Source organism: Sceloporus occidentalis, unplaced genomic scaffold (assembly GCF_023333645.1).
Source record: "Sceloporus occidentalis isolate IW3139 unplaced genomic scaffold, rSceOcc1.0.p SCAF_105, whole genome shotgun sequence".
Taxonomy (NCBI): Eukaryota; Metazoa; Chordata; class Lepidosauria; order Squamata; family Phrynosomatidae; genus Sceloporus; species Sceloporus occidentalis.
The window spans coordinates 1826367-1845280 of NW_028317085.1; the positions used below are offsets into that span (position 1 = coordinate 1826367).

General features: G+C 38.4%; 1 pseudogene; it reads right to left on the reverse strand.

Moving 5' to 3' along the window:
* Positions 1 to 17273: 17273 nt before the first annotated feature.
* Positions 17274 to 18659, reverse strand: LOC149283385 (homeodomain-interacting protein kinase 4 pseudogene; annotated as a pseudogene).
* Positions 18660 to 18914: the final 255 nt, after the last annotated feature.

Here is an 18914-nt window from a genome sequence, read left to right on the forward strand (position 1 = left end):
ATATTGAGCCAAAATTGTTCCGTAGGCAACAATTAGACCAGTTTGAGAAACTGAAGGCAGATGAGATGAATCGTTTGGAAGAGCTTAAGAGAAATGAGCTAAGAACAATACAAAGAGAAAAAGAAGAGTTGGAGAAACAGGCAGCTGCTGCAAAAGCTGTTAAAAGCAAAGAACAAAGTGAAGAAATCCAGGTATCATCTGTCTGCATGCTCTGAAAATGTAATTAAAAAGCTTAAATTGACCATGCCTTTCTTTCTTTACCGACTCCTTCTGCACCATTCTCATTAGCCTGTTTAGCATGTTAGTAACAGGGATGGGGTGTGACTAGGCTCTTTGCGAAACCTATAGGGAGCTGCAAGGGAAGAACAGTTTCGCAGTATTTGAAGATGTGTTTTAGTATGTCTATAAGCTAGGGAATACAAAGCTTTTTTTTTAATCCATGAGGATTCATATTCGAGGTGCGTACCCAGACTATTTTGGCACCCGGGTCGGATCCTGTATTTGGCATCCCCCCACAAAAAAATTAATATTGGCAAGAATATTTATTTCACAAATGTTGTAAACTGTATGCCAACTGGAAAAAAAGTAGGAATCTGAAAAAATAAATTATTAACTTATAAATAAACAGCCAGTCTGTGTCACCGCTGCCCATGAAACAGCCTGTCTGTGCCACCACTGACCCTGAACCAGCCTGTCTGTGCCACCGCTGATGCTTTAGCAGCCTCCCTGTGCCAACTCTGCCCCTTTAGCAGCCTGCCTGTGCCATCTCTGCCCCTAAACAATCTCCCTGTGCCACCCCTGCCCCCCTCAACAGCTTGCCTGTCCCATTTCTGCCCCTAAACACTCACTCATTCACTCTCCCGCACCCACTTACCTTTCTTGCAGTTTTCACTGGTCCATGGGTCGGCCCAGCATCACTGGGGTAGCACAGATGTCTATGCCGCCGCCTAAAGCGGGCTCATAGCTTACCGGTGTGGCGCCCGCATGTGGTTAGGCAGCCATTGGGCTGCATAGACAATCGCTCGCCGAACCCCTGATGAGTGGCACCCGGGGAGGACCTCCCCCATTAGGTCATTGAGTGTAGAATTAGAGATTAAAAACAGTAGTTGGTTTATTTATGTTCTTCTTTTTGGTGGTGGAGTGAAATCTCCTACCCCTTAGAGCCTCTTTTAAGTCCCTTTTTCTCTCTTTTTTTCTGATGAATATTGTATCTTCTCCTAAAAAATCCTTGTGAAAACAGGAAGGGGCCTTAAAGACTTTTATTGTTTTGTTATTTATTTTATTATTTTTAGTGATTTTTTTTCTATATAAATTAAGATAAAACTTTTTTCCCCACTTATTGAAAGAGTGAGAAACATTATTTCTCCATCTCTTCCCTGTGATACCCCAACACGTAGACTTGCATTGCAATGTATGTGATCAGCCAGTAGAGGAGCGATCAGATATCCCAGCACAGTCTAGACAGATCCTGCAGGAGATATCATGCCCTCAGAGGACCTTCAAGTTGAGGTCAGCAGTGACATCTCCCAAAGGGAATGGCCGATCACATGATCGTGCATTCCTTGTGTGATGGCTCTAGCTGGCTGGAAGTTAGCAGGAAGCCAGCGATGCTGGTTTCTGCTGACGGGGAGTCTAGGCTGTCAAAAGACAGAGAGATGTCACTGCTGCTACAAGAAAGTCAGGACGTATCTGTATGTCCTAAAGAGCTTCTAAAGACTTTTTAGGACGTACATGTACGTCCATAGGGGACTAAAGGGGTTAACATCGAATTTCCTGACTTGACTTGCTTTGATTCAAAGTTGCATTTGGTCTAAAATTTTGAGAAATGCAGGGCTCTGTTATATACAGAATGCCACCCGAGTGAAGTCAGGGAGCTGCTGTTGGGAAAGTAAATGAGCAGCATTTCTAAATGAAAATACTCTTCTTGCAAAAGACTTGTATTTGCAGACAGAATATCAGTGCTAGATAAGTAATAAATAGATGGAACAATTAACTCACTATCCTTTTCATTCTTTAAGTATGTTTCACTATTGACATTACCAAAACATGTTTGTTTGATATAAATGCCAGCTAAATGTGGATAAAGTCACATGACCTTATTTGATCACAGATGCTAAAGCAACAGATCTCAGAACTGCAAGGGAAATTTCGAAGAAATGAATTTGCTTGGTCTTCAACTCATGAACAACTAAAAAGGCAGGTTGAAGTATTGACAAGAGAGAACCAGGAACTTCGTAGTGAGCTGAGAGTATCAGAAATAAATAACAACGATGTCACTAACAGTCGATCAGAATCGCTGGTGAGTAACAACTGTATTTGTTAGGAACAGTCAGGCCCGGACTGGCCATTGGGCTCACCGGGCATTTGCCCGGTGGGCCGGGCCGCGGCAGGGCCGGATTGACTTAGGGGCTAATGGAGCTGGAGCTCCAGGCTCCTACCTTAAAATAGGCCCAGTCAGGACCGGACTGACTGGGCCTATGCGGCCGCATTAACACAGAGCACCAGGGCCAGCCTTACGGGTGTGCGGCCGCACAGGGTTTAAATTAAAACATCGGGGTTTTTTTTTTACTTTATTTAACATCCTCCATGGAGGATGTTAAATAAAGTAAAAAAAAAACAAAAAAACCCAATGTTTTAATTTAAGCCCTGTGCGGCCGCAGACCCCTAAGGCCGGCCCTGGTGGGGGCTTCCCGGCCCCTTAGAGTGGCGGACCCGGTCTCAGTTGCGGCGGGCTTAAGGGGCCCTGCGTTAATGCGGCCGTAGAGGCCGCATAGGCCCAGTCCTGACTGGGCCTATTTTAAGGTAGGGGCCTGGAGCTGCAGCTCCATCAGCCCCTAAGTCAATCCAGCCCTGCCGCGGTCCCGGTCGCAGTTGCTGCTTGCTCCAGCAACAAGGTAAGTAGGGTGAGGGAGGGGGGTGCAGTGAGAAGGGGCAGAGGAGCGTGAGAAATGGGGAGAGGGGTACATATTGAGAAGTGGGGAAGGGGGTACATAGTGAAAAGGGGGAACATAGAAGGGGCAGATAAGATGGGGAGAAGGGGTAGTGTGAATGCGTATGAGAATGAATGAATAAATGTGTGGATGAATTGTGTGAATGCGTATGACAATTAATGAATTCATGTGTGGATGAATTGCTTGAATGATTTGTGAGACTGCATTAATGAATGTGTTAATGATTTGTGTGAATGAGTGAGTAAATGCAAAGATGGTACATGAAGGGTGGGCTTTAACAATAAATAAATAAATAAATAAATAAAAATGGGCAGCTCTGGCTTAAATGCCCGGGCCTAATGCCATGTGTGTACAAAGAGTCTTAATTAAAGTAAACTTTATACTTATTATATATTATTTCCCATGTGATCCCAGGCAGCACTGAATGAAAGCCTCTATAAATCTATAAAATGAAGCCCTCCTACCACCATCAGTGTTTTCTGGCCTATGTCTTGTAGGAACTTTCATAGTCATCATCCCTTTTGTTATTTGTTTTTGGTGGACACATATTCTAAAGGTTAATGGAACTGTAAAGGCAACCAGGAGAACCACAATTCCTATACAAGATGCTTTCCAATTCTAGGATCAGTCAGGATGAAATTAGAGTCTACAGTGGCTGGGCCTCACCTTAATTCAGCTGCCACTTCTGTGGCATACATGGTGAAGATGGCCCATAGGGATATGGTGGAATATGATGGTGCTATATAAAACAATAATAATAATAACTAAAAGTGGGAGGACAAAGAGTGCTTGAATCTCTACCTAAAGGGGATGTATAGCAGACCTAGTGATTAGCTGGAGCTGCACAAAGGTCATGAGATCTAACTGAATAATCAATGATGCCTCTGCCAGTATTGCACCAGTTAAACAACGACACCATAATTAAATGAATCTGTGTTGGTATCTCTCTCATCTGCAAAGAGACCATCTTGTTGGATGCATAGCGCCAGCATGTGGTTACAAACAAATAGATTATATTCAAAGTCTACTCTGAATTTTACAAATCCTACATTTCACTATTTAGTATACTTAATAATCAATTCTAATGTTTTTTCCCCTCAAATTAAAAACAATGTATTGCGTGTGTATGAAAAACTTACCTAAAATATTTGACATTGCAAAGTGGCTTCAACAATCCAATAAGCACAATTCTTTTTCTAGATACTGGATAATGGACACTGATGGTAGTAGCTATTCTAAGGGCAGGGTAAGAAAGAGGAGGGAAGAGAGGAAAGTAAAAAAAAAAAAAAAGGTGTTGTGCTACGTTCTTCCACTGAAATCTAAATATATCCAAATTTTCTTGAGGAACAAGAAGCACAATCCTGCTAAAAGCTCTACTGGTGATGGTTAAAATCATACAATACAGTGTATTGTATATAAAGGCGAGGGTCTTACATTCTTAAAATCCTTATCCTTGATGTCTTTTGTTAGGTTTCACAAGCTATAATGCGAGGTACATCTTTCACCAAGTCTGATGTGCGATTGGAACCGACCGTTCATAAAAGTAGAAGCAGAACCCCAGTTGGGAGGAAGACACCTGTGTCATCAGAAAGCAGTGCCAAAGTATGTACCACAGACAAAGGAAACTATATATGATAATGTTCTTTCAAACAAGAAAAAAAGGAAAAACTGTTTATTTTGTAAATTGAACCCCTAATAGTAAATTTTTCGTTTAGGGTATTAATTTGACACCTAATATTTATTCGTTTTCCTTTTTTATGTTGTTAGAATTCCTTAAAAAAAATAGTCTGTGATTTACTTATATACCGAACATCTAAAAGGAAACTACTTGCCCAAACTTACCAAAGGATATACTTTTCTATTTATATATATATATATATATATATATATATATATATATATATATATATATATATATATATATATATATATATATATATGTGTTCTTAGCAGTGTTTACTTCTTTGGGCCATCTATATAATTCTGGATTAGGATTCGAGACACTTTTCAGATATATTCATAATTAAAGGTATGTACAGCTGTACGTTTTGAGAAAGGCACCTTACAGATATATATATACCATTTGCAGCTGTCTTTCTTCCTAGGATGTGAGTGATATCTTTGTCCTCTTGAGTGGACCGAGATCATTGTGGTGGGGGGGCACTTTGAAGGATTCACCATCCTTCACCATTACAGTGCAAAAGCCTTTCAGAACAAGAATGTCGTTTCAGTTGTCCATTATTTCTCTAGATTACAGGTTTAATGGAACGAACAGAATCAATCAAAGCTTTGCAAAGGAATGGAGATAAACCGCTGTCTGGAAGTGTAGCAAACCGGAGCGCAACCCCCACTGGCAGGAAAACACCACTTCAAGGCAGAATAACACCATTTGAGCCAGAAAAGGTTTGCAAGTAATTTGTGTGGTCACTAAACAATGTGTTTGCAGGCAGAACAAACATTTCAACTCACTACACTGTGCATTGTGAAGGGCTGTCCTTGGTGAGTTTCTCCTCCAAGAAAGACGAAATTGCTGCATAGTTTATAGCTAAATGAACAAGAACGATATTCAAAATAATTCCAGTTTTAACTCTGCATTATACAAGCACGTCTTGTATCCTTTTGCAGGAAATACTTGCCAAGGTTAGCCGATCATAGTCGAGGTAGAGAGTTAAAATGTTAAGTAGACGCTGTATGAGTACAGTTATTTCTATGAAAAGAATCTCTGAACTTTTCACTAGAAATGGGCAGCCCTGAATTCAGACTCTGGTACTGCCTACTTCACTGCTTCCTCCTTCAATCGTGTGATCCCACCTGACCTACACCCAGATGACTGGCGGGGTCATGTAACATTTTGTGCAACCCTGTAGTTGTAGCTCTGCAGCCTGCACAGGGCACCACAGAAGGTTGGAGAGAAGGAGATGTGTGATAGAGGGAGAAATAGAGCGTTAGTTAGTGTGCTTATCTGAAAACGTATGGTGTTAGGGTGTATAATTGTATGGTTTTGTGGTTTCAGTATGTGATGTTAGCATGTGTGTGAGTATGCTGTTAGCGTGTGTGATTGTGTTATTGCATCAGGCATGCAGTGTTAGAGTGTGTATGTTAGTGTATGGTGTTGACATTGTATTTGTTGTCAGTATTTGGTGCTAGCATGTAGGAGAGCGTATGTTGTCAAAGTGCCAGGGTTGAACCTAGGGTTAGTGGCACCTGGGGAGGGAAAGAGAGGTAGAGAGTATGAGTTTGTATATATGCATACGTGTATGATGTTAGAATAAGTGTGTGTGTTACTGATTGCACATACATGGCATTGTGGTTTGCCAATTACGTGATCTGCCCATGTAACATAAACACCCTGCATCCATCTCTTTTGCAAGTGCACAGTGCTCATGCAATCACGAGCTCTCTTGAGAACTAAGGCACTGGTCTGTACAGTCGGTTCCTTGCTGCCACATTTTAGACACTTGATACTTTTCATTTTCTTTCACCAATACTTTAAAATACAAATTCCATACCACATGGTCAAAGGGGATTGTTTTTCCCCACTTGGTATAGTGCCTGTCAGGAAAGTGTTTATGTAGGAATGCAAGACTTTCATCATAAATGTCAAACATTGTTTTGACGGAATACAATTAAAATAAAAAATGGCGATGGCTGCGTATTTAATGTTATGCGTGCTGGCTTCTGCTGATCAGCATCTTTAAAAAAATAATAATAATAATAAAATCTGGTTTAAGTTTCGTAATTTATGGAAGAACAAAGAGGGTTGAGTTTTTTCTTATTTTTACCAATATATCATGTGAACGATTTTGCCCAAACTAGATACCTATGAATAGCTCAACTTGTAATGAAAAAAACAATATAAAGGTTTCTTTAGTTTACCCCTTCAGGGCCGGGGGTTTTCAGAACCATAGGACCAAAATATTTTTTGTCATATTTACCCTATGTTTGATAAAACCAGAGTCCCCTTTTCCATATTTGATGAACCTGCACAAAATATACATCATTTTTTTATGTTCCTGAGGGCCATTATCCCCACATTAAATATTTTTTTATATTATTGACTTAAGTGGTTTGTATTGATTTTTTTATATAATTATTATTTTACTTTTTTTTTTTGTTGGTCAAACTGCAATATGGCTTGATATTGGAGATCACTCATATATTTGTGTATGCTAGTGATAAAACCTGTACAGAACCTGTGCATCCTAATGGTCTTCTTGCTACAGGTTTTAAGGATTTGCAGGTATATCATAAGGGGACTGAAAAGGTTGAATTAGTAGCTCTGCATAGAATTGTCACCTAGAAGTAACAATAGCAAAGCTCCAAAAAATCAGCCTGGCCCTTGGTATTCAATGGGTTAAAACAATCTGCTACCAATAAAGGACATACCAGTGTATCTAGTATTTGCTTGCAGACCAGATTATGTATCCTTGGTGAACTTTGCACAAGTATATCTTTCATTCTTTCTTTCTTTCTTTCCTTCTTCTTAGCTTACTGAAAATAAACTAGTAAGAAAATGGCTACAGTATTCCAAATGTTATTGGATAACGGATAACAATGTTTTATGTTGTGTTACCTTGATGCAGTTAAGTTCCATACTTTCATAGTATTTACACTATACAGACATATGTGTACATTGTTTACATTTTGCCTAACAAAGCTGAATATAATTGTTGACTATTGGCCCTTCATAAAATAATAGCTATTTTTTTGTTTTAACATGCCAACAAGAGAAATAACTGTTCCTGTACTTGTTCGTTGCCTGTATATAGTAAGAATATCATTTTATTTGCCTTCTAGCAGGCATCCCAGGCTGTTCCTGCTGCACACCGGAAGTCACCGATCACTTTGTCAAACCTCAGTGTGTTTAAGGATTCCAACACACCTCATACAAAAGGTAGAAAGTAACCGTTCCTTATAGTATTTTATATTGATTTAAGTGGAAAAAGGGGGAGCTGGAACACTTTAATTCAAATACCCCACATGCAAATGTGCTATATAATGTGTCCTTCTTTAGGTCGTACATTCCCTATTTTACCACTGATGTACACGTATTGTCTCAGAATGTTTGGTGGTGTTCCACAGTTCTAAAGCTACAATATTGTGTATAATAAAATATATTCTTCTTCTAACTGCCTTACCTGATTAAATGATTAAAAAAAAACTGTATTAGTCTTCTCTGAGTGCTTAAAGGAGAACTTACACCATTTTATATTGCACGTATCAGAGTAAAAATAAAGTTTCAAAAAAATATGCAATGCTTTCTTTTAAAACATTCTAGTTTTTGCAAATTATAATGTCTTTGGGCAACTGCATATCGCAGCACTTAACATTCATCATAATACAATTACTTTTTTGTATTCTTACTATTTTTAGGTAGACCATCTTCTTACTCTGGTAGCTCTGATGATATGCCAACTGTTTCATTAAAGAATGAAAGCACCAATCTTTCAAACCAGGTATGTCTTAACCTGTTCATAACCTCAAGACATATTACTACACAGCAGCAATGACCACTAGGATGTAATAATATGCCCTGAAGTGTACACTGGAGGCCAGGGTCTCAGCAGCTACTAGCACACCATTCAATGTACGAGCTTTCATTCCAACATTACAGACCTTGCTGGGATTTCATACAATTGATCACAGAGGCTTTAGTAATAAAAATTAAAATGGAATTTTACGGACCTGAATGATGTCACTATGACATCATCAAAGATGCTAAGGTTACTATAGGGATCCCTAGTGACTTACACTACTGATGAGATAAAGTTGAAAAAGTAAACACAAAATAATAATACAAAAGGGGAAAATCCACAACTACCATAGTGGCCTCCCAAAACAGAAGTCAAATTATGTATGTTGGGTATTTATTTAATCAGGGGATGTTACACAATGTTGTGGATGTTGGATCATGTACATCCACATTTTTACATTTTCTTGTTTGTTTAATTTCGTGAATTTTTGCCCTAAATCTATGAATTTGCACTAAAGCAGAGTGTTAAAAAATAGTTGGCACTTTAAGTTTAGAAGTAATTGGGTAGTTGTTAAAGTATATTTGTTATGTATTTGTTAACCACCCCATCTTTAAATTGTACAGCTCTGGGGAAACATGTTAACATGTAATTAATAAAGAATAACAACTTGATATGTTAATCTACATTATTTATGTGGTTTATGTTTACTGTTTGTGATTTCTTGTTTGTTAGGATACAGAGCTCCCAAGTGTCAGAAGATTTCAGGACCAGCCTATTCCCTGGGAAGAGCCAGGAACAAGCTTAAACAGAACCAGAAGTCACAGTGTCCATAGTGGAAGGAAAACTCCAGGGGAACCCGGTCGGGGGTCTGATGTAATGGTAAGTAATGTAAGTTTTGTATTTTATTATGTAATTTGTATTACTTTGCTGGTAACAAAACATTCTCCCTGGGGTTATCGAATACATTGCACTGCAGTATTTTGTGGGAAATGTACATGTTATCCACCACAATGCCCTGTTCCCTGTCACAATATATATATATATATATATATATATATATATATATATATATATATATATAAAAGCCTTGTCACCGTAATTGACGGCCATGCTGACTGTCTAATCAGACTGTGTATGCTGCACTCTGATTGGTCCTTGCCCCCTCCATTTTAATTCCTGCTAGGACAATTATCCTCTGTTACCTTGCCTGTCCCTCTGTTGCCCACTGCTCCATAAAACTTTTGCACAGCCATCCACCTCTTATCTTACCAGACCTTCCTGCCCTATTTGCTTTTACCCGCTTCCTCCATCGTCCCCTTCCCTAAGCCGCTAACCCCATTCCCCTCTGTTTTGACATGCCTCCTCCAGCTCTCTTGTGATCCTCCCAGAGCCTTCCTGCCCTCTCTGCCCTTATCTGCTCCCTCTAGCCTGTTTGCTCTAACTCACTACCTCCCATTGCACTTTGCTCTAATTCATTACCCTCTGCTCTGCTCCCACCTGCTCGGATTCACTGCCTCCTATTCCCTCTGCTTTGACCTGCCACTCCCACTCCCTCTGTTTTAACCCACCTCCTCCTGCTCCTCTTTTCTCTAAACCAACCTCTTCCCACCCCTTTGCCTCTGCTCTCCTCCTCCCATGCTCTTCCTCCCCCACCAGTACCCATTTGCTCTTTCCAGCCCCGTCCTGCTCCCTTCTTCTTTGACCCACATCCCCCTTCCCCTCTTTTTCTCTCTAAAAAAGGGGATATAAAAAAAGAAAGACAGATGAAAGGATAAAAAAAGTAATACAAAGAGAAGAAAGATTAGAAAGAAACAGTGGAATGGATACAAAGAGACAGAAAGAGGAAATGGGGTAGAAAAGGAAAGAAAGAAAATTTAAGGCGTAGAGAGAAAGAAAAAAGAGGGATGAAAGAGGTAAAAGGGAGAGGGGAATGGTAGAGTGTGATACACAGGAAGAGGAAAGGAAGAGATAGAAGAAAGATGGATAGTGAGAGGGAGTAAGAGACATAAGAAAGAAGCAGAGAAGAGACAAGAAAGAGGTTTTAGAAAAAAAGGAAAGAAGAGAGAGAAAAAGGGCACATTTTAATGATGGGCATATAGACTAGTTTGTCTGTGTCTGTGTGTATCTACATATACATGCATATGTGTACATATATATTAATATAATAACATAATATGTGAAATAAGTATTCCAAAAAAGAAAATACTGACATCCTCTTTAAACTTGAAGATTTTTGTTCATTTTTCTTTGTTATTTAGAGCACTGCTCCAAAGTCCATTCTGTCAAGAAAGGCTTTAGAAAGAGCTAGAAACAAAAGCTACGATGAAGATGGTATCCAGGAAGAAATCCAGTTCCCCGATGGAAAGGTCAGGCAGTAGTTGTACACTTTTGGAAATTAATCGGAAATTATTGCATTCCAGGCTTACGGGGCATTTAAGACGCGGCACATTTGCATTAATGCCAATATTTGCTTTAATGTGTCTCTCTAGATTGAACAGCTGTACTCAGATGGACGCAAAATCGTAGTTTTCACTAATGGAACCAAGAAGGAAACCAGTGCAGATGGGATGTCTACAATCGTAACATTCTTTAATGGTGATGTGAAGAAAACAATGCCAGACCAAAGTATAGTATGTAAATGTTTAAGATTTAAAGGATTGCAAAGATATGCACAGTACATTTCTGGTTGTTCTAGCAAACCTTCCATAAAGGAGGAAAAGTAAAACCTGTACTGGACAGAGAGGAATATTGATGATTAGTAAGCCTCCCATCAATAAGAAGGAAAATGTTGAATGTACCAAAAATCCCAACTTGCATGACTTGCAGGGTCATGTTATCTACTTTTTACAGCATATAAGAAGTCCGCTAATGAATAATCTGCAGCTGAACTCCAGCTGGCTCCGTTTTAGTAACTGCATTATGCAGGTTATTATTATTATTATTATTATTGTAGCTGAGAGGCTGGCGCTCAGCAGGGTCATGTTGTGTGACCCTGCATTAAAAGTGTGGTAGTGAATGCACCCAGGGAGCCACGAAACCTTTATTCTCTCTGCACAGGTAATGTTGCATGCCTACTATACTTTATATGGTGGCTACCATAATGCAGAGATATGTACTTTGGCAGGTCAGGCGGGGAGACAAGTGTTATTTCCGGTCGTCTGTGTCCCATACAGCTCCGTACTCCTATGCATGTCACCAGGGGTGACTTCTTCTATGTGTTATCACAGTTAACCGCATAAGTACCGTGCTCTTACATGATATTGCCAAGAATGTATTTTTTTTTACTTTCAATTATGTTTGGGGATTCCTGGAAATTGTCAACCCATCTGTGGCAATGTATTACCCATGTATTTATGTGTTAAATATTTTTGTATTTATTAATGTTCCTATTTTGTCTCAAACTGATGTTTTAACAGTATACAGTATAATTATCAGGACATATTTGACAGTAGTTGATTATGAAGTGACATATAATGCTTGGAATATAATATAACTTATATATATATATATAAGAAGTGAGTTTCGTTTCATATTGTTCCAATAGGTCATCAGTGTGACATTTCCTATTAAAGAGGACACTGCACTGATGTTACTGTGGAGACATTTTAGCTTCTATAATTGATTTGGCTAAGAAAACGGTAATATATGTATATATACGCTATATATATATATATATATATATATATATATATATATATATATATATATATATAATATTACTGCAGCTGTCAAAACACCATATTATGTGGAAATTTTAAGTGGCCATTTAAAAATCGTTCTAAAAGTGTTACTAGGCCATAAAGCATATAACACTGGGTTCAATTCAGATATACAAGCTACAAATACTAAAATATGGTATCTTGTATGGTTTCTGTTATGATCTACATGATTTAACTGCATAGCAAGTTAATATGAATTTTCTTTGTAGAGACATGTTTTGTAGAACTCAGCCTTTCTTATATAATGCTTTTTATTTCTTGCTTATTCAAGGTGTATTATTATTCAGATGCGCAAACAACTCACACAACATACCCAAATGGTTTGGAGGTGTTAGAGTTCCCTAATAAACAAATAGGTAAGCACTTCTTGCACAAGATATAAATGTGAAATCCTCTACAGAGTTGGCTGGGATGTCTCTACGTTTTTTTGGACCCTAAGCCAAAAGATCCTATCCTATCCTAATAAATAATTAAACATAAATGAAGAAATATAATACCTGAGATCACAGGTTTGTTAATTTAGTTATTCATTTAAGAGGGATCTATGCCTCACCCCTCCCACATACTTTGGCTCATCAAACCAGTGGGGGCTATAAGCAGCTGATCAATATGCTTTTATGGTAGCCCAACCCCTTGTCTTCATTGCTTTAGAAAGTAGTTACTTATAGTATCTTTAGAAGAAAATACATTTTTGCATAAATATTAATCCAGGCTTCAAAAATATATATTAAATGAGATAGAGAGTTAAAAAAAAAAATGGGACAGATGGTGAGAAAAAGACTGGCATGAGATACAGAAAGAAGGAGTTAAATATTGAAATGTGAAGAATATTAGGAAATTAACCTATAATATGCATCTCTGTTTTATTTTTAAGAAAAACACCATCCTGATGGTACCAAAGAAATCGTGTTTCCTGATCGCACAGTCAAACTCATGTTTAAAGATGGACGCGAGGAAACGAATTTTCCAGATGGAACTATAGTTAAGTTAGAAAAGTGAGTTTCTATCAGTGTTTTTCATGTACAATTGTATATACTGTAACCATCATAGTACTGCCTATAAATACTCTACCTCCAAATACATATGTTTATAGTTATTAAGAAAATATATTTATATGTATTGGGTTATATGTATGAAAAGTGATTCTGGCGCAAACTCAACAGGGGCATTCTATTGGTTGTTATGGTGATAAGACAACAAAGTGGTGACTTTATACATAGCCCTCACTTAATCTGTGGGACAGTTTTCTAATGTTGTGAGCTCAATTGAAATGTGCTTGTTGTGTGCTTATTTTTTAAGGAACGGTCATAAAACAGTCATATTCCACAATGGACAAAAGGAGATTCACACCGCCCAGTTTAGAAGACGAGAATATCCCGACGGTACCATAAAAACAATATATTCAAACGGTCGTCAAGAAACAAAATATTCTTCAGGGCGCGTTCGGATAAAAGATCAACAAGGCAATATTATCCTTGATAAGAAATGAAGATTCATCTATATTGGATATGTGTATATATATATAAATATACGCTCAGGATTTACATTGCAGCAGTCACAGACTTGCTAGTAGCTCATCACAAACAACCAGTTGGAGATCCTGGCACTCAGGCCCCAATTAACTTACAATATATCTAAGAGACATAAGCTTCATTTTATATTACTGTACATTTAGTGAGAGATGTTTTTTATGTGTGCTAGAACAAACAGTTTTCAAAAACAAAACACTAATACATGGAAATATAGTTGACTATATCACATGTTTTTTTTTATCTTCTTGGAGTGTGTGAATATCGTAGGCACAATAATGTAAATCTTTTGTAAACGCCAAAAGGAACGTGTATACTTTTGAATGTTCAAGGCAATAATGGCAAGGCAAGATTTTTGTTAGTTGTTTGTTAAATGTTTTCTAGACACTACAGTTGGTGGGAGGCATTTCTTGGAACTTCCAGGCTCTGGCTATACAGAGGTCTCCCTCTCCGGTGGATAGCTTTCTGAGCCACAGGATTAGCTGTGCAGGGGAGGGGCTAGCCACATAGATGGGCGGGGTTAGCAGTGTGCATGGGTGGGGATAGCCTGGAACATACTTAACCCCTTCAGGACCCATGCTTTTTTAAGCTATATTCTTCAACCGTTATCTTTTCATTTTTTTATCATTTTTTTTTTTTGCAACCACACAAATTATATAGGGCTTTTTCTTAAAAAAAATATTTTATGTAATAATATATGTAAGACATTATTGTTTATGAAAAATTTTTTAAAAAATGTAAAAGAAGCTTAAAAAAAACCCATTAACTCTGCGTTTTACGTGCAAATAAATTATATACAACTAGTGTTCGTTCACTTACCCTGATTTAAAAACCACCATATAGTCCTATGTAATTTTCTTTTTTAAAGTTTTCTCATTTTTAAGTTTTATAATTCCCACTAACTCCCAACACACTACACAAATTACCGAATATGCATTAAAATGACATATAAACAAAATGACCCCTCATTTAAAAAACACATATATATATTTTAAAAACAACTGGGTCTTGAGACCCAGAGGACCAACTATTTCCTGATGTTTTCTGCCTCTTTCCAACTTACAATCACAGTGAGAAGGAAAAAGTACAAATCCCTGCCTTTGCCATTGAACTGGATCTGTACATGTCTATAGAAGCGATCACATGCACAGAACTGTAGAGGATCTGCTGTAGGCTGACTGTTCATGCCACGACTACAGCAGTGACCCCACAGTCCTAGCAACATCATTAATGATTTCTCATTGTTCTGGCCCATCAAAATGTTTTTTCCTATTGAAATTAGCATAAAGGCCAAATGCATTGGGATAAGAAGTTGTGAAGTCTATTGAGGACTTGTTAAGTTGTAGGCATTGAAAAGGGAACTTTATGCAAGAGTATATAAGCTGAAGTGTACAATTACATAATAGCAGCATGAGGTGCAGTTCTTGCAAGTCTTGCAGTCCCCAGTGTTATGCTGAAGATCTGAATGTTTATGAAAATACATTGTGAAAGCAGAATATGACTTCTCTTCGGAGACAGTATGATATGGTTACATATATGCTGGTGTAATAGTGTGTGATTGATGTGTCTGAGTAGAACATACACTATATAGACAAAAGTTTTGGGACCCCTGACTAAACACCAACAGGGACTTTAATATGTAGTTGGCCCCCTTTTTGCAGCTATAACTGCTTCCGCTCTTCTGCAAGATGTTTTTGCCAATGCATCCAGTAGAGCATTTGTGAGGTCAGGCACTGATGTTCGGCGAGAAAGCCTGGCTTACAATCAGAAGGATCATGAGGCCAGGGCTCTATGAGGGCCAGTCAAGTTCTTCCACACCAAACTCATCCACCCATGTCTTTATGGACCTCGCTTTGTGCACTGGGGCCCAGTCATTGGATAGAAAAGAAAAGGGTCTTCCCTAAACTGTTCCTACAAAGTTGGAATCATAACATGTCCAAAACGTCATGGTATACTGAAGGATACATTCCACCCCTGTGTGTGGTATATCTGTATGTGTAATAAATTGTGCCGGTTGTTTCATTAATATTATTGTTGGAACAAAGAACAAACCAGATAAAATAACTAAAGAAAAAAATATTTGTGAAAAAAAAATTGACAAAATTATTCAAGTGGACATAATTGAATTGGACCCATAATAGATGCATAATCTTATTAGATATCTGGGAAAAAGGTGAACGTCACAATTAATGTGAAGAGTTACTGGACGAACTAATGTTACGATCTCCAAAATTGGTTATGAGTGGATCAAATAAAACATCATCATAAATGATCAGTAACTTTTAGACTTCTTTTTCAACAATTTTACAGCAATCGTGGGATTGAGGGAGTTTCCTAATTTTTATGTCAGAAACCTACCAAGTTCCATCAACATATCCAAAAACTAGAAACTGGTCTTTTTAGACCTAAAGCGGGATAGAGACTGGGAGTGTAAGGTATGGAACATGTATGTATAGATGTTAGAATAAGAATGTATGCAAAAGGGTGTAAAACACACAGCCAGCCACTGACACTTACACTAACAAAGACACACACTTAACATACCAAGATGATCTCAGCCTTGTTGAACTCACCTACCTAAAGTCAAGCCTCAGTGTATCTTGAATGCAGCTACCCACCACCAGACCAGTAGTTTCCCGGACATATTTATGTCCGGACTTACCTCCATATTCAGGAATCAGGATATTCATAAAACCTATAGTTTTTAAGTTCGAAAGGGAATGACCTCCTTCTGTAACAATATGTCTTTAAGGGACACCCCAAAAAATATATAATACACTTTGCACTTAAAGGGAAATAGTGTGTTAAACTATAATACAAAAGCTAGCCTGGGGTTGCAGTGAGAACATTAATCCTTCCCCAAAATAATTACTGGGAAAAAAAAACCTGGGGCCTGAGAAGAATGTCTAGCCGAACATGCAGCCTCCTGTAAATGTATGCAACTCAGTGTACCCCCAGGAGCTCCGTGTATGCCTTCTCCGTATTCTTTCTGCTCTTTTTTCATTTATGACGTATGAAATATAATGTTTTCAAACCATTGAGACAATGTATCGATGCAAGTTTTTTCAATGCATGTTCGTTAGGAGTGGAGAAAACACAATTTACATTTTCATAATAACCTCATTGCAATTACATGTGTATATCCTACGGCATCCACCATATGCATTTGCTCCTTTCTGCACTACCCAACTATTTGCTTTGTAGGAGATGTTTTTAGGCAAAAACACTTTAGGCTTAACTCCCATCGGCTCCACAGCCTTCTGCGATTGCTGGATGTCTACGGACCCCTGTGCGCCGGCACTAAAAGCCCTCCCATTCATTTCAATGAGAGCTTTCTTCCTATAACTGATTGGCTGCTTTGCTACACCACAGAAATGGAGAGCAGCTGTAGGGCTGCAGCTACTACCTCAGGTAAGTTCACAGACAACATTAAAGATTTTTGACAAGAATATGCACTAAAAACTAAAATACATTTTAATATATCATTATAATCGAATCCCTGCTGGTCTGCTTTTTCCTAAAGCAGAAGATGTTCTAGGATGTTTTGGTTTCAAGGGGAAACTTCGAAAATGTTCAAAAAAAGTCAAAATCATTTGACATTTATACGTTATTGTCTTCATCGATCAGGCTCCACTCATCATCTTTCTGTCTTTCAGGCAGAGCTTTCCTCCAATTGAAAATACATTTTATACAGTTGACAAACTGACCAATGTATCGTGAGATATTCTGGAGGAGCGAAGCCTTGTGGCGTACATAGCAGGTTGTATTTTCATTTTGGGAATTGAACGGGGTTTTTCTGTCCAGCTCCATCTCCCTGTCATAATAGGCAAGATCCTGAGTGCCATCATAAATGCCAGGTGGTGCATCAAAATGCTGGCCCGTCTCTTTCTTCATAGAGTCACTTAAGCTTTCCGGAACAAACTGGTAGTGTTTGGTGAATGTGTAGTTTGTTCTTAGATGCTGTCGGCTGATAAATTGATGGTTCATGGCTGCTTCTGGATTGATTCTTTCATGGGAATCCCACGTCAGCATGCACTTGATGATTTCCACCATATCTTTTTGTTCGCTATAGTTAGCCAGCATTTCTGTGTTTCCATTAACAAAGCTGGGATGATTTATCATTTGAAGATGATCCAAGGATTTGAAGATGTACTTCCTCCATTCTGCTGGCTTCACCTTGGTCTCCATTTGGTACTCATCCACAGTTTTAAGTGCCCATTGGAATCCTGCTTTTCTACTGAAGAAAAGGGGTGCCTTACTGGCTGTGTCAAGCAAATGGCTTTTTGGTAAACCTTGGGTCTCACAGATGTAGCGTACTTGGTCGTATTCAGTGCATCCTGGGTAAAGAGGAGCCCCAAGATAAAGCTCAGCCATAATGCAGCCAAGAGACCACATGTCCACCTTTTCACTGAAAGGTAATCCTAGAAGGATCTCAGGGGCTCTGTAAAAGAGCGTTTGGATATATGGCTCTTTCATGCCCCTCACCTCATTAGAGTTATAAGAACAGCCAAAATCAATAACCTTAACTCTAAATGGGTATCTGTTCTGGTCAACCAGCATAATATTTTCTGGCTTTAAGTCAGCATGAATAATAGAAAGCTCATTTAACTTGGACAGAGCTATTAACACCTGAGAGGAGATAGTCCTTATGTGCCTCACTGGAAGTGGAGCAAATCCAATCTCCTCCTGGTACTGAAATAGATTTTTTTGCAGTAACTCGAAAACCATATAATATTTGCTGTCATCATGAAAATGTTCATAGAATTGCAGGATATTAAACTTTTCTACATCCACTTTCCTCAAAGCATTCAGCATCTCGATCTCACATTTAATGGCATCCCGGCTGGAGGAATCATACTTGAGGATTTTTATAGCCACCTGCTTGCCGGAATCCTTTTTCTGGCATTTAACAACTTCACCGAAGGAACCTTTGCCAAGTACATCAATCACATTGTATAAATCGCTCATAGATTTGGGATTCTTCATGACTGAAAATCAGTTTAGTGTCTGTCTCACAGGAATCACAGAGAATAGTTCTATGTCCTACAAGAGACTGAACATTTTGACTGCTGCTTCAGGTCACTTATGCATGATCATTCTCCTGTGATGTCATCATAGTAATGTTCTATGTTACCGAGCAACTCAATCCTGTTTTTGCAATAGCTACAAGATAAACACCATGAAAAATATACTATATGATATATAACATTTTGCTATTTCAATTATTAAAAGAAAAAGCTC